The sequence below is a fragment of the Orcinus orca genome, chromosome 8 (assembly GCF_937001465.1).
Source record: "Orcinus orca chromosome 8, mOrcOrc1.1, whole genome shotgun sequence".
In the NCBI taxonomy this organism is placed as follows: Eukaryota; Metazoa; Chordata; class Mammalia; order Artiodactyla; family Delphinidae; genus Orcinus; species Orcinus orca.
Window position 1 is genome coordinate 52,657,771 of NC_064566.1, and position 11,898 is coordinate 52,669,668.

Here is an 11,898-nt window from a genome sequence, read left to right on the forward strand (position 1 = left end):
CATAGTAGAAATAACTAAGATTAGGGGGAAAGGACCACCTCATAGAGACAGAAATTCAACCCTAAACTCAGAGAAACGCCGGAAAGGTTTTGTGACTTGCCCAAGGCCATCCAGCAAGGCAACTGTAGAATCCTCTTAAAGAAAAAGAGTGAACTCTTATCCTGATCAGGTGTTGGGAGGTGCCCATGTCAGAGAAGAGAAGAAAAAATATAAATCAGGAAGTATGTATTAGGTACTAAAGTGTGCCCAGATCTGCACTAAACACCTTGGCAGGAACATACAGAATAAGACATGAATTCTGCTTTCTCCATCTTTGATGTGCTGCTTCTTCTGCTTGGAATTACTTCCAATGCATCTACGTATGTCCAAGTACTGCTGTTCCATCAAGGCTCAAACCAAAAGTCTCCCCTGGTGGGAAAGCATCCATAGCCTTATCCAGATGCCACTTCTCTCTCCTCTGAATCCCCAAAGCATTTTCTTTGTTCCTGTTTTATAGTACTCAGCATCGTCTGCCTTATCTGCTCCCATCCTCTCCCATAATGAGTGAAGAGAGAGAGCGAGCCTGCATTTTATTCAGCTTTGAATCACTCAGAATACTCAACACAAGATCTGAACTATAATAGAATCTCAGAAAGTATTGGACGGCTGAATAGATAGATGGATGGATGATGAATATAGATGTATGGGTGACTCAGAAAGAGAGAAGATGAAGGGATGGGTGTGTGGATGGATGAGTGGGTACACGGGTGGATGGTGGGTGAATGTATGGATGGACAGATAAGTATATGACCATATAGGTGGGAAGAAAATGGATAAATGGGCACCTGGGTTGGTAGGTAGGTGGGAAGATGGAAAGGTGAATGAGTACAAGAATGATTCTGTGGACGGCTGAATGCAAATGTATGTAGGTGGATAATGTGGTTGGTGAATGGATGGATTAATATATAGTTAGATAGTTGTGTGGGTGAATGAGTAGATGTATAATTACATGATAATATGGAAAGATAAATGTCAGGATATGTAGAAAGAAGAATTAGGGGAAACATGGAGGTATTCCTAATATCACAAAGGTCATTTTCATGGAGACTTTCCATTGCTAATGTCAGAAAAATGACTATGGGGGTGAGCTGACTCTGTGCTTAAGCTGAGTCAAAAGTGTGCTAAGGTTGCAAAAGATCTCAGCCTGGTATCAATGAAAGTCTAATATCATGATCAAAAAAGGTGGTGGTCCTGCCTTGGCCTGAGCTGTTCACACTGCCCTGGAGCCTGTGTTCTGCTCTGTGCATCTGGAGGGATGATGACAGCCATGGCTTGTCCACATAGGCGATACAGCGAGGAGTAATCTGTAAAGCCTACCAAATGAGGAAATGGTGAAAGGACCAGGAGTGTTCAGCTTGGAGAAGAGAAAAGTCAGGGGTGATAATCATCATGGCTCAGGATCTTGTTGGCTATCCTGGGGCATGCCCTGTGGCCCCAGAGGCAAATCTAGCTCCCAGAGGAAGTCACAGGGCTGAGGTCTCAGCCTCATGCGAGAAAGGCCATCATACAAGAGAAGGACTTTCTTCGGGGAGTGAGCTTCCCATCTCTGGGGCTGCACAAGTAAGATCTGGACATCTTCTATGAGAGAAGCTACAAAGTGGAGACTTGCTTGATGTGGAAAGTAAATAAGGGCAACTCTGAAATCTCTTCCCACCCCCAAATTAAAACATCTGTTCAGGGCTTCCCTGGCGGCGCAGTGGTTGAGAGTCCGCCTGCCGATGCAGGGGACACGGGTTCATGCCCCGGTCCGGGAAGATCCCACGTGCCGCGGAGTGGCTGGGCCCGTGAGCCATGGCCGCTGAGCCTGCGCGTCCGGAGCCTGTGCTCCACAACGGGAGAGGCCACAACAGTGAGAGGCCCGCATACCGCAAAAACAAAACAAAACAAAACAAAACAAAACAAAAAAAAAACCATCTGTTCATCTCTTCAATCCTCAACAATTAGGTTCAGCTGTGCCCTGAGTTCATATTGGAATGTAGGGAATTTCCATCCAGAGCTGAGGGTTTGGAGAGATTTGGGAGACAGAAATGGGGTCTAATGGGACCCTCAACTTTCTGTGGAGGTCTGGGGTTGAGTAATCAAGAGAAACTGAAAATGTCCTTTCAGAGGCCCAAATGACAGAGGAGGGAGAGAGTCAGAGCCACCCAGAGCCAATCCGTGACCTAGATTCTCTGTAATTAACAAGCCTACGTCACTGACTTAGGCTTCTGTTGGCTTCTGATCAACACTGTCTCCCCAACCCCGCCCAGCTCTCTGGTATGAGAAGATTAAATCAATTAGGAGGAGGAGGAGATCTGGCTGGCTCTGGTTGGGAACAGCGGATAATTCACTTACATAACAGAGTACTGAGGTTTGGACTTGGCCTTTGAGTAGTGGCAGTGGATCCCAGATCCCAGCTTTTGGGAAGAGACTTCAGGAGTCGGGAGTAAAGGCAGAGGGAAATAAAGGGGGTCCAGGGGGAGGGGTAGCCATGACCCCAGGCGGAAGCCCATATTCCATCTTCTTGCTGAGAATACCCTGTTCTCTGGGCTGAGAGAGGGACAAATTGAAAAATCACTCTTCCTTCCCCCAAGTGAGGGGGTCCCAGCCACCAAGATTATTCATAAATGAAAATCTGACAAAGCCTCTCTCCTTAGCCTGGCATTTAAGGCCCTGCAAACTTTCCTGGGGCATCTCCTGCCTCCAAGGGGTGCGGGTGGGTAGAGAGGCAACAAACACGTTCTGGTTTTCCCTCTGTGCCAGGTCCTGGCTAGGCACTGGAAGTACAGAGAGAAACAGACATAGTTCCCTCAGAAGCACGGCCTAGTGGGGGGACACATACCCACAATGCTGTGTGCCAAGTGGTAAAACAGAGGCCCGCATGGGCAGGACCCAGAGGGGTCACAAATAAGGGAGGCCTCCTGGTGCCAGTTCCAGAAGGCTCCCCAGGGAAGGCAGTCTCACTGAGCCTTAAAGGAAGGATGGATTAGTGGGAGTTCATCGGGCTGACCTGGTTGAGGGAGGGCCTTGGGTGGAGGGAACAGCATGTTCAAAGGCATGGCAGTAAAACAGCTTGGCACACATTCGGGGAACTAGTTGATGTGGCTGGAGCTTAGAGCATGAGTTAGGAACGGGGGAAATGAGCAGGAGAGGTAGCCAGACCAGGTCTCGCTTCTGATGGCGTGCCGAGAAGGCACTGAGGCAATGACCCCAGAGTCTCTGATCAACCTATGCTTCCTGAGCACTGACAATATGCCAGGCCCTGTGCTGGGACTGGGGGCGGATGGAAGTGGGGAATAAAGAGATGAATGAGACTCAGGCCCTGTCCTCCAGGAGTTCTAGAAGGGCACACAAATATCTTCCGTTACCAAGCTGATAGTCCCAGCTTGGCTCTGGGTGGGATTCAGGCCTGGCTGGTGTCTCTGGAGCTCTGCTATTGGCTGGGTCTACCCGCAGCCCCTTGCCTAAGGACTGAGATGCCCAGGCAAGCAGTCTTGTTGGTCAAACGTGACCTGGCCTTGGGACTTCCCTGGTGGTCCAGAGGTTAAGACTCCGTGCTCCCAATGCAGGGTCCCCAGGTTCGATCCCTGATCAGGAACGAAGATCCCACATATGGCAACTAGAGAGCCCGTGTGCCACAACAAAGACCCAGTGCAGCCTAAATAAATAAATAAAAATTAAAAAAAAAAAGTGACCTGGCCTCTGGGGTCCTGCTCCTGCCACCTAACTCCTGAAGACCAGTCCTGTGGCAAACAAGGTCCCCATGAGCAAATCCAGATAGATGGAAGAAAGTGACGCCCTGAGCTGGTAGCGAGGGAGGCAAGGTATGGGTCGAGAAATGCTTAGGAGTTATACTGGAAGGGTCTTGGGAGACACTCAGGGTTGTTATCTCGGGTCATGCCATCCTATGGGAAACAGGAGGATGTAAGGTCAGGAGGGGAACAAGAGGAGTTGCAATGGTTTCAGGCTCCTCAAGTTACAGGATTCGTCAGGCGGAGGCCCATGGAAGCGTAGGAATTCAAGTGGACCACACACAAGCTCCCTGTAGGAAGCAGGCATGTGGAAATCCCTCCCACACCTGTTCTCTCCCTTCCTTCATACTTTCCTTCGGCAGCTCTCAGTACCTCTTCTATCCAAGCGGGCTCTGGGCTGAGCAACGAGGCACAGATCTAGGGTCACCCTGTTCTTTGTCCAAAGGACCAGGGTTAAGCACAACATTCTAGCATATCCTGGACTTGCCTGCATTAAAATGTGGGCTGGGAATTGAAGCTAGGGCCTGAAATGTATTCTACTGTTGGAAAGATTTAGGAAGTAACCTTTGTGATTGCAAGCAACAGAAACTGACACAGACTAAGCAAAACGGAAAAAAAAAAAATTATTAGCAGTTCCACTGGGCAGCTCGGAATGGATGGGAAAACTGGAGAACCAGCTGAGTGGGCAGCTGGATTCACAGCCAAGGTCATACCATAGGAATAGCTGGCCCCAATGCCTCCACTAGCGTGAACTTTGAACATCTCCACCATACTGCCCACCCAGACGTGGCACTGCTACATGATGTAAACACAAATGAATGCTAACGAATCTTCTTCCCAGCCTCCTCACTAATTGTCACATCAAGGTCCTGAGCCAGGTACAACTGGCCAAATTGGCAGGGGGTGGTGGTGGTAGAGTATCTGGCCTCTTTTGGCTTTGAAATGGAAGATTGGGTCCTCGTTTCCATAAGGACTCCCATAGTGGGGGATTTACTCAAAATACAAAGCAACGGACTGGTTTTAGGCAGCAAAAACTGTGACAAATGTCCACTACACTTTTACTGAGGAGTCACTAAATGCTGGGTGCATTCCAGGAGTTTTATACAAACAAACCAGCAAAGCAGGCTCTCTTTTATAACTGGATAATGGTTGATCCCATTTTATAGCTGAGGAAATTGAGATTCCAGAGGTGAAGTAATTTTCCCAGAGTCACTCAGCTGGTAAGTGATGGAGCCAGGATTCCAATACAGGTGGGTGGTTTTGTTGTTACAAATACATTATGCTGTCTCCCAAATTGTAAACACAGAGAATTTGTACTTACCATTGTTAACATTTTATGTAATGTGTGGGGCACAGAAAAATGGCTCGAAGTAAATGTTCCAATATCTTCGCACTATGATTGATGGGATAATAGGATTATGAGTAAATTTTTCCTGCTTTTTTATGTTCTTCTGTACTTTCCTTTAAAAAGAAAAGAGAGTATGCTTTACCTTAATAATTATAAGAAAAAATAAAATAAAAAAACAGTTTTAAAGATTATGACAGTGTTAACCCAATCATGGAGAAAATATGCATAGAAAAAAGACTGGAAGGAAATTTGTCCAAAAAGTCTCTGGCTAGTGGAATTATGGGTCTGCTTATTTTTCTTTCAACTTCTACTTTCCAAATTTTCTATAGTAAGCACTCTGAAACAAATGTAAAATAAGTTTTATTTTTAAAACCAAGCATAAAAATGATATTAACAAAGAGACGCATGTCTTAGTCCTTTTAAGTTCCCATAGTCACGTCCTATAGTGGTTTGGAAACCAAGGTGGTTCTGGGTTTTCTGGGGCAGCCTGGCGGTCCCTTGCAGTGTTTGCTACCAGAGCTGGCATAGCTGGTGTGCATCACAGTCACCAGTTATCTCAGGCTGAACACTCTGAGCCAGGGTGGGAATAACCCAGCATTCCCACCTCTTGTAACAATGTACATGTTATCAGGCTCTGCTAAACTGTGAGGATTCAGCTCCAAGGGCTGGAATCTTCCTCTCTGCTGGTTTTATCTCTCATTTCCCAGGCTTCAAGTTTCGCCTTCCCTCCTACAAATGGGGCGGGGCTGCTCAGTCCTGTGAAGTTTAGGCCCCTCTGAGGTGCCTTCTGTGTCTTCTTGTCCAAGCTGCAGGTACCCCATCACCTCTCCTCCCTGCCCTGCCCAACGCCAAGTGCTGTGGATGGACAGAGGCTGAAGGTTTGGTCCTGTCTGGTGGAGGAGTCAGTCTTCCAATCTCAGGGAGACTCTAGATTATTCACTGCCTTAGGAATGTCCCAATCAGATGGAAGATGCAGTTCCTATTTTCCAGGAGTTCCCAGTGTAACGCAGCGACAAGACAGGAGAGAGCAGGGGTTGATTCATATGGGAAGACATCCGTCTCAGCCAACCCTGACTCCTAAAGCTTCTGTCCTAGGACACCGTTACCTCCCTACCCCCTCCTCCGGGTGGGACAGTCACGGTCATAGCCTCCTGGGCCTTCTGGTCCCTCCCCTCCTCCACCTCCCCAAGCACAGGGAGGTTTCTTGTGCCCAGTGCATCCTCTGGCATCCTCCACCCCCCACTGCTCCCCTCCACTCCCACTTCTCCCTTCCTGCTCCTCAGTTTCTCCCCAGGCAAAGCAAGGGAGCTAGATAACCTTACAGGCCCTTCATCTCAGTGGGGACATTCTGTGCCTCACTGCCCCTTCCAAGACCCCTCCCATTCCTTCCTCCTTCTCAGCTTCTTCACCAGTCTGCTCCCTCTCCTCCTCCGTTCATGTACACCCCCTTCCTGCCAAGCCCCCAGAATCTCCAGGTGGAGGCCCACTTTGGCTGCTGCAGTAAGGGATGCAGTGGGGTAGAGTGGAGGTGGCCGGGAGAGAGAAGGGCCCAGGCCAAGGCTGAGGTCAAAGAGGATGGGCAGGGCAGGCAGCCAGCCCTAGCAGCCCAGGCCAAAGCTAGCTCAGCAGCTTCAGCTAAACTCTAGCAAGGCATCTACGCTTGGGTGGCAGCCCCAGAGCTGAGAGGCTCGTGGGGGAGGAGAGCATCTGCTGAGGTCGGCACAGCCTCCGGAAACCTCTCCAGAGGATGACTGAGGCCACAGAGAGTCCCAGCCCAAACTCTGGACTCAGCGATGAGAGGAAATGACACTTCCTCCTCCCTAGGGAATGTGACTTAGGTCCTGGAAATCTAGAATCCAGGGCTGAGAGGGTCCCCAGAGGACACCTGCTGGGTATAGGCATCTCCTCTACTCCCTGATGGGCTGTAGAGCCCTACCAACGAGCCTTCTGGGGCGGGAAGCTCATTCCCTTCTATGGCAGCCCATTCCACTGAGAGCTGGTTCACGCTCAGTTATCAAACTGCCACCAGTGACTCCTCTGTGCCAGGACCTGGGCTGGACCGTGAGGATGCAGAGATGAATGTGGTCCCTGACTTCAAGGAGCTCTCCATATGAGAAGGGAGACAGACACTGACCACACACAGTGATGGGGGAGTTGAGGGAGCCCAGAGGCAGCCCAGAGCCAGCGTCAGGGCAGGGTGGGGGTCAGGAACTGCTTCCCAGGGCAGGCAACGGATCCCAGGGGCCCTTGAATAAGCATCTTCAATTACCACCTAAATGCCAACAAGTCCCAGCTCTGCAGCTCCAGCCTTGGCATGGCTCCTGAATTCCAGACTTAAATATCCAACTGTCCATTCAGCCTCTTCACTTGGATGTCTTGGCATCTCAAACTCACTGGGATCGAGGCAGAGTTCACCCTCTCTGCCCACCCCGGACCCGGTCTTCCCTCTCTCAATGAATGATCCCATCATTCACAAGCCAGACACCCCAGAGCCATCCCTCCCCCTCACCCCATATCCAGTCTGTCACCAGGCCCCGAGTGACAAACCCACCACTTTTCCCCACCTCCACGCCACCACCCAGCCCAAGCGCTGGCCTTTTCTATCTGCACTCCTCCTTCCAGCATCTCCTCAGTTGTCTTCTTGCACTCAGCCCCCTTCAATCCTGCAGTGACAGCGATCTTTCCAAAAAGCACATAAAATTGTCACCTCTCTGCTTAAAAGCCTTCAGTGGCTTCTCCTTGCCTTTGGCATAAAGTTTAAGACCTTGAACAAGGCCCGCAAGGCCCGCCTGGCCTGGCCTTTGCAGACCTCACCAATTGTGTCTCAGCAACGCCCTCCTCCGTCTCTTGACCTCTTGTCTCTGGCCCACCTAGCTTATCCCTGCACCACAGAGACTTCTGTACATGTTATTCACATTGTCTCCCCCCTGAGCACAAAGACGTGGTCTGCCCTCCTTTCCTCTTCCAAATTGGCTCCCAGGATGTCTGTTCTTTGCATGTTCACTGCCCCTGAACACCAGTCTCTGGAATCTTCTCACTTGAAAGAACAGCTTCAGGACACAGCCGATGGTTACAAAGTAACCGGCAGACTTGGAGCCCAAGGTCTCAGAACCTCACAGCATTCCCAGAAGCGCAGCCCTGACTCTGGCTCCCAGATGCCTTCCAGAACCCCTACTCTGCCCCTGCTCTCTTCTTTCATTTCTGGGCTGGGGGCTGGGAGTGGAAGGTTGGCAAACCTCCCCATCCCCTCAGCCCAGACACTTCCTGGGCCTTATAGTGAGCCCAGAGGGGCAGAAATGAAGTGCCTGGCCTGGCGCCCTCTGCCTGGACCTGCACCCCATGTGCTCCCTGGGCTCCCAGATCAGGCAGCCGTACTCAGGCCTCAGGCCACGTACTGCCTCCTGTGCAGTTGGCCAGGACTTCCCAAGGCAGGGGGCCTGTCTTCACTGGGCTCCCGCAGCACGCAGTATGCCCAGGACTGTCAATTCGCCTGTGGTTGTGTTGGTTTCTCTGCCCAGACCAGGTGCTCAGCTTGCTCAGGGGCTGGGTGTTTTCATCTCTGCACCCGGAGCCTAACTCCAAGGTAGTCTCAAAAGAGAGGCTCAGAAAAGCCTCAGCATTAGAATTTGGGACTAACACCACATAAATGTGTGTTTTTGTCTTCTTCTCACGTAAACTGCTGTTAAGCAGTCCTTCATCCTAAACACTTTGTGAGAAGGTGGACCTAGGCGTCTGACCAGCCTTGGTTTTGATGCCAGCTCCACCTGTTTCTAGCCGTGACCTAGAGCAAGTGCTTAGCTTCTCAGGGCCTCAGTTCCTCCCCCTATAAAATGAGAGCGGGGCTTCCCTGGTGGCGCAGTGGTTGAGAGTCCGCCTGCCGATGCAGGGGACGCGGGTTCGTGCCCCGGTCTTGGAAGATCCCACATGCCGCGGAGCGGCTGGGCCCGTGAGCCATGGCCACTGAGCCTGCGCGTCCGGAGCCTGTGCTCCACAGCGGGAGAAGCCACAACAGTGAGAGGCCCGCATACCGCAAAAAAAAAAAAAAAAAAAAAAATGAGAGCAACATCCCCCTCTTAGGGGTTCATAATTAAGTGAGTGAGCTTATGCAGAGGGTATGGCAGATAACGTGGGCTCAATAATTCCTTCCCCTCTCCCTCACCCAAACTTTTCCCCGATAGGGACCTGGCATTTACCTGGATGAACTTGAACCTATGGTTGTCACCTATAGGTCAAGTCGATTCAGATCATTTTGAAACCCAGTCTGGCCATATGACCCAGTCACTGTCCCGCCTTAGATTAGATACACATTTTATTTGGCCTCGTCCAAGTCCTTCCAAAAATATATCAGACCCACAAGTCAGCATGGAGGACAGAGCCTGAGCAGGGCTCTAGTCTGCCCTGCAGGCTGCCATTGATCCACTAATCCACTCTCCTCCACCAGCTAGCCAGGCAGCTAGGCATTCCCTTAGAGCATCATTATTTGATCCTGCCCCTCATCTTGCCATAAAAATACCTTGGGGTGTGTGGTGGGGAGGGCTTCCCTGGTGGCGCAGTGGTTGAGGGTCCACCTGCCGATGCAGGGGACACGGGTTCGTGCCCCGGTCCGGGAAGATCCCACATGCCGTGGAGCGGCTGGGCCCATGAGCCATGGCCACTGAGCCTGCGCGTCCGGAGCCTGTGCTCTGCAACGGGAGAGGCCACAACAGTGAGAGGCCTGCGTACTGCAAAAAAAAAAAAAAAAAAAAAAAAACCTTGGGAGATGTTCCAAATGCCTTTTGGGGTTTTTTTGCTTTGTTTTGTTTTTTCAATTTTAATATTTTTTTATTGAAGTCTAGCTGATTTACAAAGTTGTGTCAAGTTCTGCTGTACAGCAAAATAATTCAGTTATGCATATATATACATGCTTTTTTATATACTCTTTTCTATATGTTTTATCATAGGGTATTGAATCTAGTTCTCTGTGCTATACAGTAGGACCTTGCTGTTTATCCACTCTCTGTATAAAAGCTCACATCTGCTGACCCCAACCTCCCACTCCATCCCTCCCCCAAACCCCTCCCCTTTGGCAACCACCAGTCTGTTCTCTATGTCCACGATTCTCTTTCTGTTTCATAGGTAGGTTCATTTGTGTCATATTTTAGACTCCACATATAAGTGACATCATATAGTCAAATGCCTTTTTGAAATCAAGATTTTCAAGACTCTGACCGACCCCTGATCTCAGGTTCTCCCAAAGGAGGAGATAGGAGATTAGCCTGACTTCCTTTAAGTAAAACCTGTGCTGGGTCCTGATGACCACTGCATTTTCTTCTTCATTTTTTAATGACATAAAGCATTCTTTTTCTGCTGTCTTTGTTAGTGTTGTTAAATCTGAAGAATTTTCAGTCCTCAGTGAAAAGTCTCACTTAGAAATGATCAAATTAACCCAGGCTACTCGCCTACAACCGTTGACTGTTGGCTGAAAACAGCTCAAAACACTTAAATGAGAACTTCCCTCTACCACGAGAAATTTGCTTTCTGAATGAATGAAGGTTTTCTACAGGAAGGTAAATTTCCGTCCTGCTCTTCTGACTCATTATAAATGTGGAATGGTAAAATTCAAATAATCACCGTCTTCTTGTAATACTGAGTCAAACATTCACTTGTTAAAGCTGTAACAGCATTGTGCCTTAATAAAAGCTTAGCTGTATAGTTTAAGTCCTAGAAAAAAAAGCTGGGCTGACTATGGTTTTCAAAGTTTTGTAAGATTATTGAGAACACAAAAAGCCAGTACAAGAGGGAACATAATGAAATCCAGCAGGAATAATTTGTAATTAGAAAACCCCACGCAATTCTTCAGCCAAGGATAATGGCGAGCCATCTAGAAAACACATGTGTCCCATGCTGGGCACTGAGGAGGCTAATCAGACACACTCCACTGACACTTTTCACAATACTGAGGGGCCCCTAATTGCTGGTGGGTGCAGACAACCTTCTTGCTGCTCCTCTCAGGAGATCATGACGATTAAGAGCAGGCCTGGAGCCAAAGAGCTTGGGGTGGAATCCCAGCCCTTCGCCTACTCACTCTGTGACCTTAGGCAAGTTACGTGCCCTCTCTGTGCCTCAACTCCTCATCTTTAAAATCAGGATTGAGAATCACTACCTTTCAGGGTGGTGGTTGTGAAGACTGAACCAGCTGCTATGTGAAGTCAGCCTGACCTAAAATATATCTCTCCTATTCCTCAGTTGCTACTGGGGTGCTCAGAGGCAGTGCCAAAGGAGGATCCCCATCCTCTTCCCCATCCTGCCGCCTCTCTCGGCCCCTGCCAGAAGATGCAGCCTGCACGGAGGGGCGCCATGCCCACAGCGACCCTGCCCCGAGGCCCAATGTTCCCCCTACCCCCCACTCTGGACCACGGCCTGGCCCTGGCCCAGCTGGCCTGCTGGTGATCTGCCCTGGCTAAGCTGGGGTGGCTTGGCTCCGACAAGGGCTAAAGGTTCCTCATTTTGTCTCCTGCTTCAGCTTAACCATCTGGGGTGGGCTGCGGGGTAGGAGGAGTGGCGAAGTGGGGAGAAGAAATGCACTTCTTCCTCCCCGTCTCCCCCTTGGCAGGGTACAAGCTGTGCTCAGTCCAGCACTGTCCTCAGCCCCAGGAAAGCCCCCCACCCCGAGGGTCCCCTGCATGGTATCCCAGGGCACGGAAGCCATCTGCCTCTCTGTCTCTGCAGCGCCTCCGCCATCCCTCCATCTGTCCCTCCCTTTTTATGTCCTTCCCTGGTTCAGCCTGTCCTGCCTGTTGA